Source organism: Cervus canadensis, chromosome 15 (genome assembly GCF_019320065.1).
Source record: "Cervus canadensis isolate Bull #8, Minnesota chromosome 15, ASM1932006v1, whole genome shotgun sequence".
NCBI classification, from domain to species: domain Eukaryota; kingdom Metazoa; phylum Chordata; class Mammalia; order Artiodactyla; family Cervidae; genus Cervus; species Cervus canadensis.
In genome coordinates this window covers 66,353,016-66,368,817 of record NC_057400.1, presented here as the reverse complement: position 1 = coordinate 66,368,817, position 15,802 = coordinate 66,353,016, and the positions used below count along the sequence as shown (strand labels likewise).

Below are 15,802 nucleotides of genomic sequence, written 5' to 3'. Positions count from 1 at the left end.
AAAATCTTTACTTTCCACTGTGAATTCTCTCACAGACATCTCTGCACCAATAAACTACCCAGGTAATCCTGGGAATCTGAAAGTGTTTTCAGTGGGCACTTCTCCTCCATGTAACTTCCCCTCCATGTGAACCCCCACATGCCAAGAGGACTTTCTCTGGAATTTGAAAGCCCTGCATTGCAGAAGAGCTTTCAATCACTTGAACACCATCAGCAGGATGATACAATAGGAGACAATACAGATTTGTTTAACTATAGCAAATGATTCTTCTGAGAAACACACAGGGCAGAAGGCTAGTTCTAAATAAGACAGATGATAAAGTAACCATAGCATGCATTAAGCCTACTGCATATAGATTGAAGATTTTTAACATGCCTTTTAAAAGACTGCAATATTAGATTTGGTATGTTTAATATAACACAGTCCACACCAGCCAATATTACCAAGCATAAGTATACCTAGCAAGACCACTGCCACTAATCAGCTCCCAAAGGTGTCACAAACTAGGCAGGTCTAAGTCAACCCTTATCTTCGTGACTGCCAAAGCTGCTCTGCTTCCAAATTTTTCACCTAGGAAAATGTTGCCAGCTCGTCAAGTTACATCAGATTTCTTCTCTTTGCTCAACTCCCTGTATCCCATCACCACATCATGTCCATTTTATTTTCAAAAGAGCTCTAGAATCTATTGCATCCTCTCCATTCTGTCTGCACTTTCCTAGTAACACTATGCCTCGAAAATTGGACAAAATTCCCTTACCTATATATTTTCCCCAGATCTTGCCCTATCTCCTGGCAGCAATAGCTTGGAAATGCATATCTTGATTCCCCCCATCCCCTATTAACTATCCTTTAGTGCATCCTTGGAGTCTGCAGGAAAAAATTTATATTCCTCCATAATTTGGTCCCTGTTAACATTGCTAAACCCCACTCTCATCAACCACGACTTGATGAGCATCCACTGCTTTCAATAATTTCTGTCCAATGGATTCAATTCCTTGAATGACCACAAAGATATTGCAAAACATCTATGAATCCACAAGTACAACAAATACCTTCTATAGACTAAAAATGTCACATATGGAGACACTGTAATTGTTCAAATGTGTAAAAATAAACTTTTAAAAGTATCAAAGTCAAATAGATGCTATAATTCTGAATCCTCACAAGTACAAGTGACAAAAATAATATTTTTCTAAGAGGAAAAAAAACAGGCAATTATGTTAATAGAAAAGATATTAAGAATTGGAAAAGAGATAATTTTTCAAAATTTAGTATTTCTATCATTTTTAGGAAATCAAGAGTGGAAATCAATCACTTAGACAGCTATATCTTCCACCTGTCTTTAAAATAAATGTGCTTCTTTTTTTTAACTAGACAGAACCCACCTCCTGTTACACATCAGTTTTTTTTTCTGTTTCTACTCTTTTCCTTTAACTGGTTGGAAGTAAGTGATGATAATTCTCCAGATGCTTCAACTGTCACATATTTGATAGAATAAGCCACTGTGCACATCAAAGGAATCAAAGAATGTTCTACTCTTTTGGCCAGTATTACCTAGCAGCCTTCTAAATCAGATAATCGAGAAAGAAATGAAAAGAATCCACACTCCTCAATGTTCAGAGGCTTGCGAAAGAAACACAGTCACTTAATGCCTTGGCATATGATTGTATGTAGGTTCTCTTTCTGTGAAAGGCCTGGAGGTATTGATGGATATAAATTTAAGACTTTAGAAGAACAAGAACAGACTTATTTATAAGTCCCTCAAGGACTAATAAGGAAATAAAATTGACATCTGTTCAATGTCAAAAAGACTCACAAGCATCCAGTATTTTGTTTTGTTTATAAACTTGTTTAGGTGAGTAAGACATCATCAATTATACCACCTGCAGAAATAAGTCACTTACACATGTAGAACAATGCTTCTCAAAATGAATCTTGAGAAACACTAATTCTATAAAACGCAGGTGTTTTACACACACACACACACACACACACACACACAAACCCTCAGTCAAAAGGTTTCCATAGTCAAATATGTTTGGAAAACATTTGGATAAATAAATTTAAACAACGTTTTTACTGTGTTATTTCTCATGTTTTTAAAATACTTTTATGTACTTTGAGGTTCCAAAAGTATATCATAATATGATTCCTTATTTTATTTCACCAAGAAAACACTTTTCCTTAGAGTATCTTCAGAGTTTTATTCATAGTGCTCTCAGAAAAATGAGAAGATAGAGTTAGTTTCATGATTAATAATTTTATTTCCAGAAAATATGTCATTTATTACAACTAAACTCTTGATTAGAATGTATAAGAATCTGACATGCAAGTAGTCATAAGCATATAAAATCAAATTCACAAAGAAGCCATTAAATAATTTTTATTTTTAAAAACTGAGCTGACAATCGATATCAGCATTCATAGAGAACATTTTGCCATTAAGAAGGAAAGAGATATGGCTGATTCATATCAACGTATGACAAAACCCACTGAAACGTTGTGAAGTAATTAGCCTCCAACTAATAAAAAAATTAAAAAAAAAAAAGAAGGAAAGAGAATTAAATTTGAAAAGACAGGTAATCATGAAGGAAACTAGGTTTTGTTCAAAGTCCCTTTGAATTAAGAGAAAAATTATTGAATATAAATGACATGTATATTTTCTTAAAAGAAACATGCCTCCTCCCCATTAAAATGGGATAATCATTAGCATATACATCAGACACGGTGAACACCTAGTTGTTTTCTAAGCCAGATTACCGAAAGCTTCCTGCGTGTGTCAGTTTGCCCCAATATTTTTTTTCTCATGCAGTTAATCTACAAAAAAGAACAACCTAGATTTGCTTCAGGTGTGAACACCTGACAAATCACAACAAACATCAAATGCACAATGTCCAAAAATATTCTCCATATTTTTTCTGTGAGGATATTGATAAAGTCATAACAATCTTTTCAAAATGCACATAAGGTCTAGTCATTGGTGGCTTCTGACCCCACTACAGGCCTACATAAGCTGTCCCACGTTTTTGCTCTCTCTTCCCCTCCCTCCCTTCCTTCCTCCCCCCTTTTCTTCCTCCTCCAATGCATCCACAGTAGTCTTTTTTCTCTCCTTCAAACAAGCAGGGTCTTTCCTGTCTTAGGGTCTTTGCATTACCTTTTCCTTAGACCTTCACGTAGCTCACGCACCTTCCCATCATTCAACCTTCTATTCAAAGGTCACCACATCCAAAATACATTTCTAGTTGGACCACTGCTCTATAATATTCCACTCCCTCCTCTCTTACCCTGGCTTATTTTCCTTTCTAGTGCTTCAGTAGCCTAAATTTGTTCACTGTCTGCTTTCTTCACTAAAATGAGAAAGAGACCTCTTAGCTTTTCTCTCTACTCCTTAAACACATGCTTTTCAAATCTACTTGTAAATCAGAAACCCTAAAAGGTTTTAAGATGTACAAATGCCTGGGCTCTATGAATTTCTAACTTAAATAGTATGAAATAAGGCTTACACATGTGTTTCTTGAAAATGACTACAGAGAAAGGTGTCTGGGACATAGTAAGTGAATAAATGAAGGAGTAATTGAAATAAACAAAGAACCTACTTCCTATCAGATACATTTACAGGGATCTCTCCCTGACCATGCATTGGTTAAAAATCCACCTTCCAGTGCAGGGGACATGGGTTTGATCCCTGATCAGGGGGAGAAAACATCCCACATGCCGCAGGCCATCTAAACCCATGTACCAAAACTACTGACCCTTTGAGCCGCGACAGCTGGAGATAAGGCCCACACACCACAGCTAAGATGCCATGTGCCACAACTAAGACCCAACGCCACCAGCTAAATACATGACATTATTTTAAAAGTTTGAAAAAACACCTTTACAGGACAGACCATATTTTGAATGCTGCATACAATATTTAGCATTTAATATCTAATGGCCAAGATATCTACATCATCTGCTCGATATTACACAAAACAACAACAGTTTAGAAAGGCAAAGAGCTTCAAATTGCTAATTTGTTGGGGAAAATAACTAAGTTTTCAAGTTTATGTCACCATAAAAGAGGAGCTCTGTCCAAGACTTCACTGAATAATAATAGCCTTCAGTTGTGTGGTAATTCTGGATATATTAAAACCAAGACTGTGATTTGAGCTACTTACTTTTCAGTTTGTATAACTTGCCAAAAATATTAAATATCAACTTCCGCAATAAAATTTCTAGAAGGCAATTTGTGTCTTATTGCCCTGCAACAAAGTAAGCAGGTCATAGCCTCCAATCCTTCCAAAAACAGCAGCCAAACAGCTTCTACTTCATCTCTTCCTCCAGCATCTCCCCAGACAAGAGCAGAGGGATCACACAGTGTACCGCCTGACCCAACCAAAACTCGAATGGCTCACCACTGGCTCAGTCAACATTAATAATTAAATCAATCTGCCTGTTAAATGAGAGTAAAGGTTTCACAGGTGGAAGCAGTTCTTACTGCCAAAGGGCTTTCCACAATTTGACACATCCAATATTTGGTGCCAGAAATGGTGATGAAAACCTTGGGATGTTTCTAGTAGAGGAAATTTTCATTGCGTGAAAGATCAGTGTTAAAAGAAAATGCAGAGTTGTTTATAGTGCTCAATCAGGATTCTTTAAAAGCTACGCTGAATACATATAGACTTCTGGGGTTGCGATTTGAAGATCTTTCTTTTTAAAAATTATTAGCAGTTCAGAGTGGAAGTGAAGCCTGTTTTGGTCAGAATACATTTTTAATCATGAGTGACACCGTTTGTAACTAGAGAATCTGAGAATGAACTAGGTAAAATCATCAGAGTAAACCAGCGGGGCACTAACTACTGGATGTCAAAGAGAATTGGAGATCAAGAGGTGGTGGAGCTTATTTCCACGGGGGAAACAAAATTCTCCAACATCGAAGAGTTCACATCGAGTTACAAAATGTCAACAAATCTTGATAATCAAGACTTTTTTAAAGCAACCATGGCCGTGAAACATGGAACAATCACAAAATAAACACTGACAGCCACTACATTTAGCTAGCCCAGAACCTTTTTCCTATTCTATTTACTTAGCTAGTCTTTCCTTTCTGTGATAATGACTCTGATATATAACCTGCACAATCCCTAATGCTTACAAATGTATATAAGTAACAAATTGAGTTCGCTTTTTTCTTTATATTAAAGCATATTTGATTTACAATGTTTCGCTAATTTCAGGTCTACAGCAAACTGATTTAGTTACACGCACTTTTTTTAAAATATTCTGTTCTCTTATAGTTTATTACAAAATACTCGGTATAGTTTCCTATGCTATAGAGTAGGTCCTTGTTGGTTATCTATTTTACATATAGCAGTGTGTACATGTTAATTTCAAACTTCTAATGTACCCTCCCCCCTTTCCCCTTTGGTAACCGTAACTGTGTTTTCTAGGTCTGTGAGTCTCTTGCTCTTTTGTAAATAAGTTCATTTGTATCTTTTTAGTTGTTATTGTTCTTCAGTTGCTATGTCCAATGCTTTGTGACTCCATTGACTGCAGCACACCAATCTCCTCTGTCCTTCACTTTCTTTTTTAGATTCCACATTAAAGCAATATAATCCGATTCCTGTCTTTGTTTGGCTTACTTCACTTAGTATGATAATCTCTAGGTCCATCCAAGTTGCTGCACATGGCATTTTTTCTTCTTTTCTATGGCTGTAATATTCTATTGCATATGTACATCAAACTAGTCAATCCAGGTGGTGCTAGTGGTAAAGAACCCGCCTGCCAATACAGGAGACATAAGAGACTTGGGTTTGATCCCTGAGATGAGAAGATCCCCTGGAAGAGGGCATAGCAACCTACTCTAGTATTCTTGCCCAGAGAATCCCCATGGACAGAGGAACCTGGTAGGCTACAGTCTATATGGTCACAAAGAGTCGGACACAACTGAAGCAACTTAGCACACAAAGTCAGTCCTAAAGGAATTCAACCCTGAATATTCATTGGAAGGACTGATGCTGAAGCTGAAGCTCCAATACTTTGGCCACCTGATGCGAAGAGCCAACTCATTGGAAAAGACCCTGATGCTGGGAAAGATTGAGGGTAGGAGGAGAAGGGGGTGAAAGATGGTGAGATGGTTGGATGGCATCATCAACTCAATGGACATAAGTCTGAGCAAACCCGGGAGATAGTGAAGGACAGGGAAGCTTCGTGTGCAGCAGTTCATGGGTCACAAAGAGTCAGACATGATGTAGTGTCTGACTGAAGAATCATATACATACAGACCAGATTTTTTTTTTCAGCGGGGAGTGCAAATGCTGTCCCCAGCTGCCACAAGCTATGTGTTCAAGTTTCCCACGTTTGGGGAAATCATAGGAATCCATACACCTTCAGTTCAATGGATGAGACTTGCCCTGGGAAAATCACCCTGTAATCAGGTATATACCACTTTATCCATTCACCTGTCGATGAACACCTGGGTTACTGCCATGTCTGGGCTATTGTAAACAGTGCTGCAGTAAACTTGGCGGTGCATGTGTCTTTTCAAATTACACTTTTCTCCAGATGTATGCCCAGGAGTGGGATTGCAGGATCATACGGTAACTCTACTTTTAATTTTTTAAGGAATCCATATACTATTGTCCATAGTGGCTGCATCAATTTATTGATACATTCTCACCAACAATGTAGGGGAGTTCCTTTTTCCTCACACCCTCTCCAACATTTATTGTCTATAGACTCTTTGATGATGGTCATTCTGCCTAGAGTAACGTGATATCTCATTGTAGTTTTGATTTGTATTTTTCTTTAATGAGTAGAGGAAAAAAACTACTTATTTTCTCTACTAAGTATAGATGTTAAGCATCTTTTCATGTGTCTGTTGGCCATTTGTATGTCCTCTTTGGGGAAATGTCTATTTAGATCTTCTGCCTATTTTTTTTATTGGATTGTTTGTTTTATTGACATTGAGTTGTATTGAACTATTAGTATATTTTGGAAATTAATTCATTCTTGGTTGCATCACTTGCAAATACAAATCTAACAGTACCATTTATGTCATGTGAAAAAAACATTATATGGAAAAAGAACGATCAATTATTCTAGGCTTGTCATCTCTCTTCAGGAAAATTAAATTAAATACTAAATGGGCATCATTTTTTAATTCATATAGCTCATATCCATAACTAATAAGCCACTTTTATTCACCACCACTTTTATTCAAAACAATATAATCACAACCCTATTAAAGGTTTTGATTTTGCAGGTTGTAGAATCATGAGGCAAGCATAATAACAAATGTATTTATTAACCCACTAGAGGTGAAAAGCATTCTAAAAAAAATTGGTTTAGATCGATAGATTATTTGAGTTAGTAGGTAGGAGCTTATTTCAGTGTTTACACTCTCATTTCAGGGGCTGTTAAACATAATCATAGTACCATTTATTTCTCCTCCATAGCTTGTATCAGTCTGAAGCCTAATTAATTATCAGTGACTAACTACATCTGCTTTACTCATTGTTATTTTTCCAACATTTGGTACAATGCCTGGCATGGAATCATAATTCAAAACAAACCTGTTGAAAGAGTAAATTAATGTTAAAAATATATAAGAAGTGAAAACAGGGTGGCAGCATATCAGTTTGTAGGTACCTTGAAATACATACTTGAAATTTTTATATATTTCTTTGGCATCCAAGTTCAATTTAAAATATTAAATTTATCTATAAAAATTATCTTTGATAAGCCTTCCAACATATCTTTGTAACTATCTTATAACTATGTTGGCATTTAAAGAAATCAAAAAGAATTTTTTATCTCTTCTCAAAATAAAAAGACCTAAAAGCCATAAGAATATAATTGAATCCATTATCCATAGGGCTTCCCAGGTGGTGCTACTGTTAAAGAACCTGCCTGCCAATGCAGGAGACATAAGAGATACGGGTTCCATCCCCGGGTCAGGAAGATCCCCTGGAGAAGGGTGTGGCAATGTACTCCAGTATTCTTGCCTGGAGAATCCCATGGACAGAGGAGCCTGGTGAGCTATGGTTCACAGAGTCACAAAGAGTCGGGCATGTCTGAAGCGATTTAGCACACATGCATCCACTATATAGCTGAGATACTAGACTGCTTATTTTTTAAATGTACTAATCACTCAATGTTTTCTGATTAGAAATGGATGTCCAAAAGATGCTCAAGCATCAGTAATCATCAGGGAAATGCAAATCAAAATCACAATGAGATATCATCTCACACTTGTTAGAATGGCTATTAGCAAAAAAAAAAAAAAAGAAAAACAAATGGTGGCAAGGATGTGGGATTATATTGATGGGAATATAAATGGTGCAGCCACTGTGGAAAACTGTATTCAGGGTCCTCAAGAAATTAACAGAACTCTATATGATTCAGCAATTCTACTTCTGAGTATTTATTTGAAGAAAACAAAAACAGTAACTCAGAAAGATAACTGCACTGTCATATTCATTACAGCATTATATACAAAAGCCAAAATACGGAAACAACATAAGTATCTATCAACAGAAGAATGGATAAGGAAAATGTGAGACATGTAATTCAGCCATAAAAGAGAATGAAATCTGGCCAGTTGAGACAACATAGTGACACCTTGAGGGCATTATGCTAAGTAAAATAACTTGGGCTGGGAAAAACAAATACCAAATGATTTCACTTATATATGGAATATTAAAAAGGCAAAAACAAGGTTGTAGATACAGAGAACAGATTGGTGGTTTCCTATAGCAGAAGGTGGGTGGTAGGCAAAATGAATGAATGAAGGGGATCAAAAGTTATAAACTTAGTGACAAAATAAATAAGTCACAGAGATGTACAGCATGACAACTGTAGTTAATAAAACTGTATTGCATATTTGAAAGTTGCAGACAGAGTAGATCATAAAAATTCTCATCTCAAGAAAAAATAACCTGTAACTGTGTATGGTGATGAGTATTAACTAGACTTACTGTGGTGATCATTTCACTATACATCCAGATGTCAAACAGTTATGTTGTACAATTGAAATTAATAGGCTGTTTTATGTCAATTGTATCTCATATTTAAAAATAAATAAAACCTAACAGATTAAAAAAAATGTCCAAAGTTCACACTTTTAATCAAACAATAAATGTTGTAAAGAATGGTCTCAAACACAATTGATATTAGAAACCATCTTATTTCTTTACTTTTCTTCATGTAAAACACTGTGCAAGAAGTAAGTAGTCTTAAATTTTATAATGTGCAAATTCTAATATTATTGTTGTTCAGTCGCTAAGTCACGTCCGACTCTGCAACCTCATGAACTACAGCATACCAGGTTCCTCTGTCCTCCACTATCTCCTGGAGTTTGCTCAAACTTTTGTCATCCAACCATCTCATCCTCTACTGCCCCCTTATCCTCCTGCCCTCAATCTTTCCCAGCATCAAGGTGTTTTTCAATTAGTCGGCTCTTTGCTATCAGGTAGCCAAAGTACTGGAGCTTCAGCTTCAGCATCAGTCCTTCCAATGAGTATTCAGGATTGATTTCCTTTAGGATTGACTGGTTTGATCTCCTTGCTGCCCAAGGGACTCTCAAGAGTCTTCTCCAGAACCACAATTCAAAAGCACTCAGCCTTTATGGTCCATCTGTCACATCTGTACATGACTACTGGAAAAACCAATACTTTGGCAATATGAAGCTTTTTCAACAAAGTGATAGCTCTCTGCTTTTTAATATGCTGTATAGGTTTGTCATAGCTTTTCTTCCAAGGATCAAGCGTCTTTTAATTTCTTGGCTGCAGTCACCATCCGCAGTCTCTTAAAAATGGTTTTTATTTCTATCATAATTTTTAAGGAAATAACAAAATGTCACAAAAACAAGCATATATGTATACATCCTTTTAGTCTGTGATTTTATTGCATTTCTCCCACACCTTTGTTTTTAAGATCCTATGATTATTCTTAAAAATAAACATACCATTTCTATCCTTTTTCCAATCACCTCAAAAATATTAACAAATATTTATTAACCTTAAACTTAGTATTTTGTAGAAAATTATTAAGCAATCAGGCAAATGTAGTGGTTTAGGTTTCAACTCCATGTATTAACTCCTGATTTTATTTGTCATCTTCCTTTTGTAGGAAGCAACCCTTTTAGAACTATGGTAGCAAGAAACTATTCAATATGTTCTCGAAGATCTATTTAACCTACATTATTAATGTAGAACCTTTCTTTCAATTTCTATTTTCCCTCAAATATTTCTATTTGCTTTTCTTTCCTTTTGCACCTCAATTTACATGATATTATCAAGAAATAGTTCTCCTAAGCCACATCTCACAAAAGTTAAAAATATACAGAATGCAATACTTCTTGGTGCCAAGCTGGTTTGCCTTTTTGTTTGGTACTGTATAGCCTTAGCCCACCTAAAACAAGACCCAGAAGTGTGATCTACCATCCAACTGCCTCCTCCAGTATATCCCAGTATACACAGTGATCAAATGTATATTTTTCATCTAAGACCTATCACATTAGTTAATCTTCTTGGCTGGTCTTATTGGGTAGACCTCATCACCTGTTTACCAACAGAAGGATCCTGATGAATAAGTTTTATCAAGATATAAGGTTATAAAGAAGGTTCTGAATTTTGATGAAATGAAAAGGTTTTCTCCATATTCAGAACTATACTTCTCATGACCTAAACAAGATTAAAAAGTGAAAATTTTATTCAAATCATACAGGGTATCAAGGATGCATGTTTACATCATGTTTATACTCAGTCGTGTCCGACTCTTTGCGACCCCATGGACTGCAGAATGCCAGCCTTCCCTGTCCATCACCAATTCCCAGAGCTTACTCAAACTCATCCATCAAGTTGCTGATGCCATCCAAGCATCTCATCCTCTACGCCCCCTTCTCCTCCTGCCTTCAATCTTGCCCAGCATCAGGTCTTTTCCAAGGAGTAAGTTCTTCACATCAGGTGGCCAAAGTATTGGAGTTTCAGCTTCAGCATTGGTCCTACCAATGAACACCCAGGACTGATCTCCTTTAGGATGGACTGGTTGGATCTCCTTGCAGCCCAAGAGACTCTCAAGAGTCTTCTCCAACACCACAGTTCAAAAGCATCAATTCTTCGGTGCGCAGCTTTCTTTAGAGTCCAACTCTCACATCCATACTTGTCTACTGGAAAAACCATAGCTTTGACTAGACGGACCTTTGTCAGCAAAGTAACGTCTCTGCTTTTTAATATGCTGTCTACTTTGGTCATAGCTTTTCTTCCAAGGAGCAAGCATCTTTTAATTTCATGGTTGTAGTCACCATCTGCGGTGATTTTGGGGCCCAAGAAAATAAAGTCTTTCATGTTTATATACATGAATATAATTTAATGTAATAAATGTACAAAGCTAAAGAGACCATGATTCATCAATTATATATATATATAAATAATTTTACTTTTCTAAATGTTGTATAACTATGTGCTAAAACCACACAGTATTAAAATGGATTCTAAAGGTAAATTTTTAAAAACGTCATCACTTAAAGCAATTAATTGCTTTTTCTTGGTCTAGAAAGTTATCCATCTGAATCTCTGACAAGGTCTCCCTTCTATTTTCTCTTTTCTCTTAGTCTAGGAGGTTTAATGGTGTCCAAGTAGTTCACAGCTATATGAACATGTTCCAAAAACTTCCCAGATGACCTAAAACTGCATGTAATATTAGATGTGTTCATAGGTATTCTGAATACACTCTCAAAAGGGTCTATGACCCCAATATGTAAGAATTCCATTTAGCATTTATTGTTTCTTCAGTGCCCAAGCTGATATAAACTTGTAAATGGTTTAAATAAACACACACACACACACATTAGTAAAATGGGTTAAAAGACTTCAAAAATATTTCTCGTAGTTTCTAACTTGACATAGATAAGCAAATAAATGCAAATACATTTTCAAGTACAGTGATAGCAATACTATATCAAAACACAAGAGTCACAGACAAGAATTCCTTAGAGAACAACTTAATTTTCTTACTTGCCCTGCTGTGAAAATGGCCTGCTGATGCTTTACAGAGATTTGTGCCCATAGTCAAGAGTTGCTCTTACTTTTTTGTGGCACAACAAGCAAAAGCTAGTCTTAGCTGACTAGCTTGATAGAACCAAACAAAACAAAGCATAAAGCATCCTTGGAAAATCAAGTTTGACTGGATATTTTGACAAGAAAGAAATGGAGGGAGGGAGTGAAGGGAAATGAAAAGAAACGGGGATGAAAAGAAACAATAGTTCTTACCCGAATAAATAAAAGATCTTTTAATCCAATGCTGGCAATTTCTCAGGTTTACAGAATGGGTTTTTCACTAGTGAATTTTTAACCTGTGTTCTGTTGGTACTCTTTTATTTTCTCTGATGAAGTACTTGCCTATCTTACTTCTGCTCATCAGCCTTTTACATCAGTTTTCTATTCAGTCTTTCGGGGTGGGAGGTGTGGGAAGAACTACCTGTCAAGTCTCCTTTATTGCAGACATAATTTTGTTATTTGAATAACTTTCTGATTCATGTGATGTTTATTCCTGTGTATCTTTTTTAACTTCTACAATTTTGTGCTGGAATGAAATATGGAAGAGTAAAAAAGAGTAAAATATGTATATTTTAAGTCTTTAACTTCAATAAAATATACATAACAAAGAATTTACCATCGCGACCATTGTCAAGTGTACACTTCAGTAGTAAGAACATTCACAGTGCTGTGAATCCAGCTCTAGGACACTTATCGTCTCGCACAAATGAAACTCTATATGCCCATAAATATAAGTCCTCCATTGCCAGCCCCCAGTCCGCTTCAGTTCCTGATAAGAATAATGTATTTCTAATAGATGGGAGAGTATGAACTCATGGAGGAAATGAACTTCTTAAAATACATTTTGTGTTTTATCAAACTATTCACTGCATAAAGGTCTCTCCTCAAACACCTGTTTGTCATTGACAAAATCTCTCTATAATTAGCACAGAAATAATACGTGGTTTTCTGGACATCAGAGGCACCTGTGCATTGGAAGTTATTTCCAGTAATGAGGATTCCTCACAACCTGCCCACATTTTTTAAAACTCAGTCCTTATTCATAACAGGAGATAACAACAGAGTGACAGACACTGTTTCGTGTGCTCTACAAATGTGTTATTCTGTTTCTGACTAGAAGCACACAAGGTAAGTCCTAACATGACTGCTATTTCACACGTGGGAAATGAGAGTGAGGTACCAGCCTAATTTTGATGGGTTCATTGTAGCAGCATAATAGTTTACAGAGTTACTATAGAATGGGAAAATATCCAAGAATAAAAGGTGGATGAACATGCTGGTTTTTGTTTTTATGTTGTCAGGAAGGATTCTTCCCAGGGTCCAATGTGACAAAGATTTCAGCATGTTGCTCCTGTGATCCCTACATTGTAGAATGGCAAGTTCGTAGACTACAAAGATCTAAGCTTGAGCCAACATCTGTTCCACTGCTTCTTAACTGAAAAACTTAGGACAAACCACAGAAACATATCCATACCTAAAATGAAGCATCTTAATGTGTTCTGCTTCACAAGATCTATCCATATACATGTAATGTGTATGTGTGTGTGCATGTGTCTGCATGTGTGAGTGAGACTGGGGGAGGGTGAGAGAAAGAAAAAAATATAAGACTATGCAGACAAGGACTCAGTTAATCACAAAATATTCTAAAAATGTATGAGAGTGTCATGATTATTGGGGCTTCCCTGGTGGCTCAGTGGTAAAGAATCTTCCTGCAAATGCAGGAGATATGGATTTGATCCTTGGGTTGGGAAGATTCCCCTGGAGAAAGAAATGGCAACCCACTCCAGTATTCTTGCCTGGGAAATCCTAATGACAGAAGAGCCTGGCAAGCTACAGTCCGTGAAGTTGCAAAAGAGTTGGACATGAATTAGAGACTAAACAACAACAAAAACAAATCATGATTATTAAGTGTAAGTGGGTACCTAAGAACACATGAGAAGTGTCAGGCGATATTTAAAACTGTAGCCTATGGATCCAAAAAGTCTGGTTTAAGTGACAATTGAGTCCCCTGCAATTTAACTATTCTGTATCTAATTTTCTTCATTTCTGGGATTAAAATAATGGCTCGTGTGGATAAATGAATTAGTACAAGTAAAGCATTTAAAATTGTGCATGGAATATAGTGAGTGCTTGGTGAACGTTACCTTTCATTTTTTTGTTCAGTATTTCCTATTACTAGTCATAGTTTTTCCTATTTCTACCAAGTCTTTTCCTAAAACAAATCATGTAAAAAGCCTAGTAAAGGATTTTCTACCTTGTAAACAAAGAATGCTAACTGAAAGCTGAATCTTACTTATTTATCAACTCATGAATTCTGCCAGGTTAATAGCTTATCATAAGCCTTTGCATACAAAAGTAACTCATCTCACGTTTCTGCTAAAACCTTAGCAATCAACTGAAAAGAGGGAAAAAAGATTTTAATTGTTTTTTTTAAAAGTAGAAATATACCATGCCATAAGTGTAAAATCAGTATTATCCTGTTTTTTGAATTACCAAACCTCTTCACTTCTAGTTTGAATTGTTTTCTTGGAGTTAAATCTTTAATTAATATAGAATTGTGTCATTCATATACTTTTTCTTGCTCAGTCACTAAGTTGTGTCCAACTCTTTGTGACCCTAGGATTATAGCACGCCATGCTTCCCTGTTCTTCACTATCTCCTGGAATTTGCTCAGATTCATGTCCATGGAGTCGGTGATGCTACCTAACCATCTCATCCTCTGCTGGCCCCTTCTTTTGCCCTCAATCTTTCCCAGCATCAAGGTCTTTTCCAATGAGTCAGCTCTTCACATCAGGTGGCCAAAGTACTGGAGCTTCAGCTTCATCATCAGTCCTTCCAATGAATAATCAGAATTTATTTCCTTTAGGATTAACTGGTTTGAACCCCTTGCAGTCCAAGGGACTCTCAAGAGTCTTCTCCAGCACCACAGTTCAAAAGCACCAATTCTTCGGCTCTCAGCCTTGTTTATGGTTCATTTCTCATATCCATACAGGACTACTGGAAAAACCTCAGCCATGGTCATTTACACACTTAACCATTTTCCACTTCAGTTCTTCAATAGTGATGCTGAAGTTAGGGGATATGCCTTCAAACTGAAATTTTACTGAAATACGAATTTGGATGTATTCCATGGGTAACCATATAACTTGCCACCCCAAACTGGGACACTTTTGAAAGTGAGCAGAGTGATAGCTAGACAGGATACCAGGACAACTGGCCCGAGCAAGCTGCCTTTTTATTTTCCCAAAGTCTTAATTTCTCTTCATAGGGTTTAGGATGTACTAAACACTACATGAATAATTACTGAATGAAGAAATGAATACATGAAGTAAGTAAAGGAATTCTCACGTTAACTGATAGAAATGGAGTACGATATATCAGTTACACTCTGCTCCTTCAGTATGATTAGCCATGGGAGTCCAAATTGGCATGACAGGGCCACATGATGCTAATGAAAACGCAAGTTGCATATTATGGATTACAACACATTCATGTAAATTTTTCGTATAAACGCTTGATTTTTTTCTTTTTTCCTACTTTTCATGAGCACCTTCTGCTACAACCTCTAGAATTTATGAAGCGATCTGACTCCTCTATTATAAAGTTCAGTTCAGTTCAGTAACTCAGTCGTGTCTGACTCTGCGACCCCATGGGCTGCATAATGCCAGGCTTCCCTGTCCGTCACCAATTCCCAGAGCTTACTCAAACTCATGCCCATCGAGTCGGTGATGCCATCCAGCCATCTCATCCTCTGTTGTGCC

At 36.6% G+C, this 15,802-nt stretch overlaps 1 protein-coding gene and 1 pseudogene across 3 annotated transcripts in view; both read right to left on the bottom strand.

Moving 5' to 3' along the window:
- GULP1 (GULP PTB domain containing engulfment adaptor 1) overlaps positions 1-15,802 on the bottom strand; it is a 315,347-nt gene that overhangs the window by 223,570 nt on the left and 75,975 nt on the right. The window lies entirely within an intron of this gene.
- Positions 6,284-6,419, bottom strand: LOC122454096 (annotated as a pseudogene).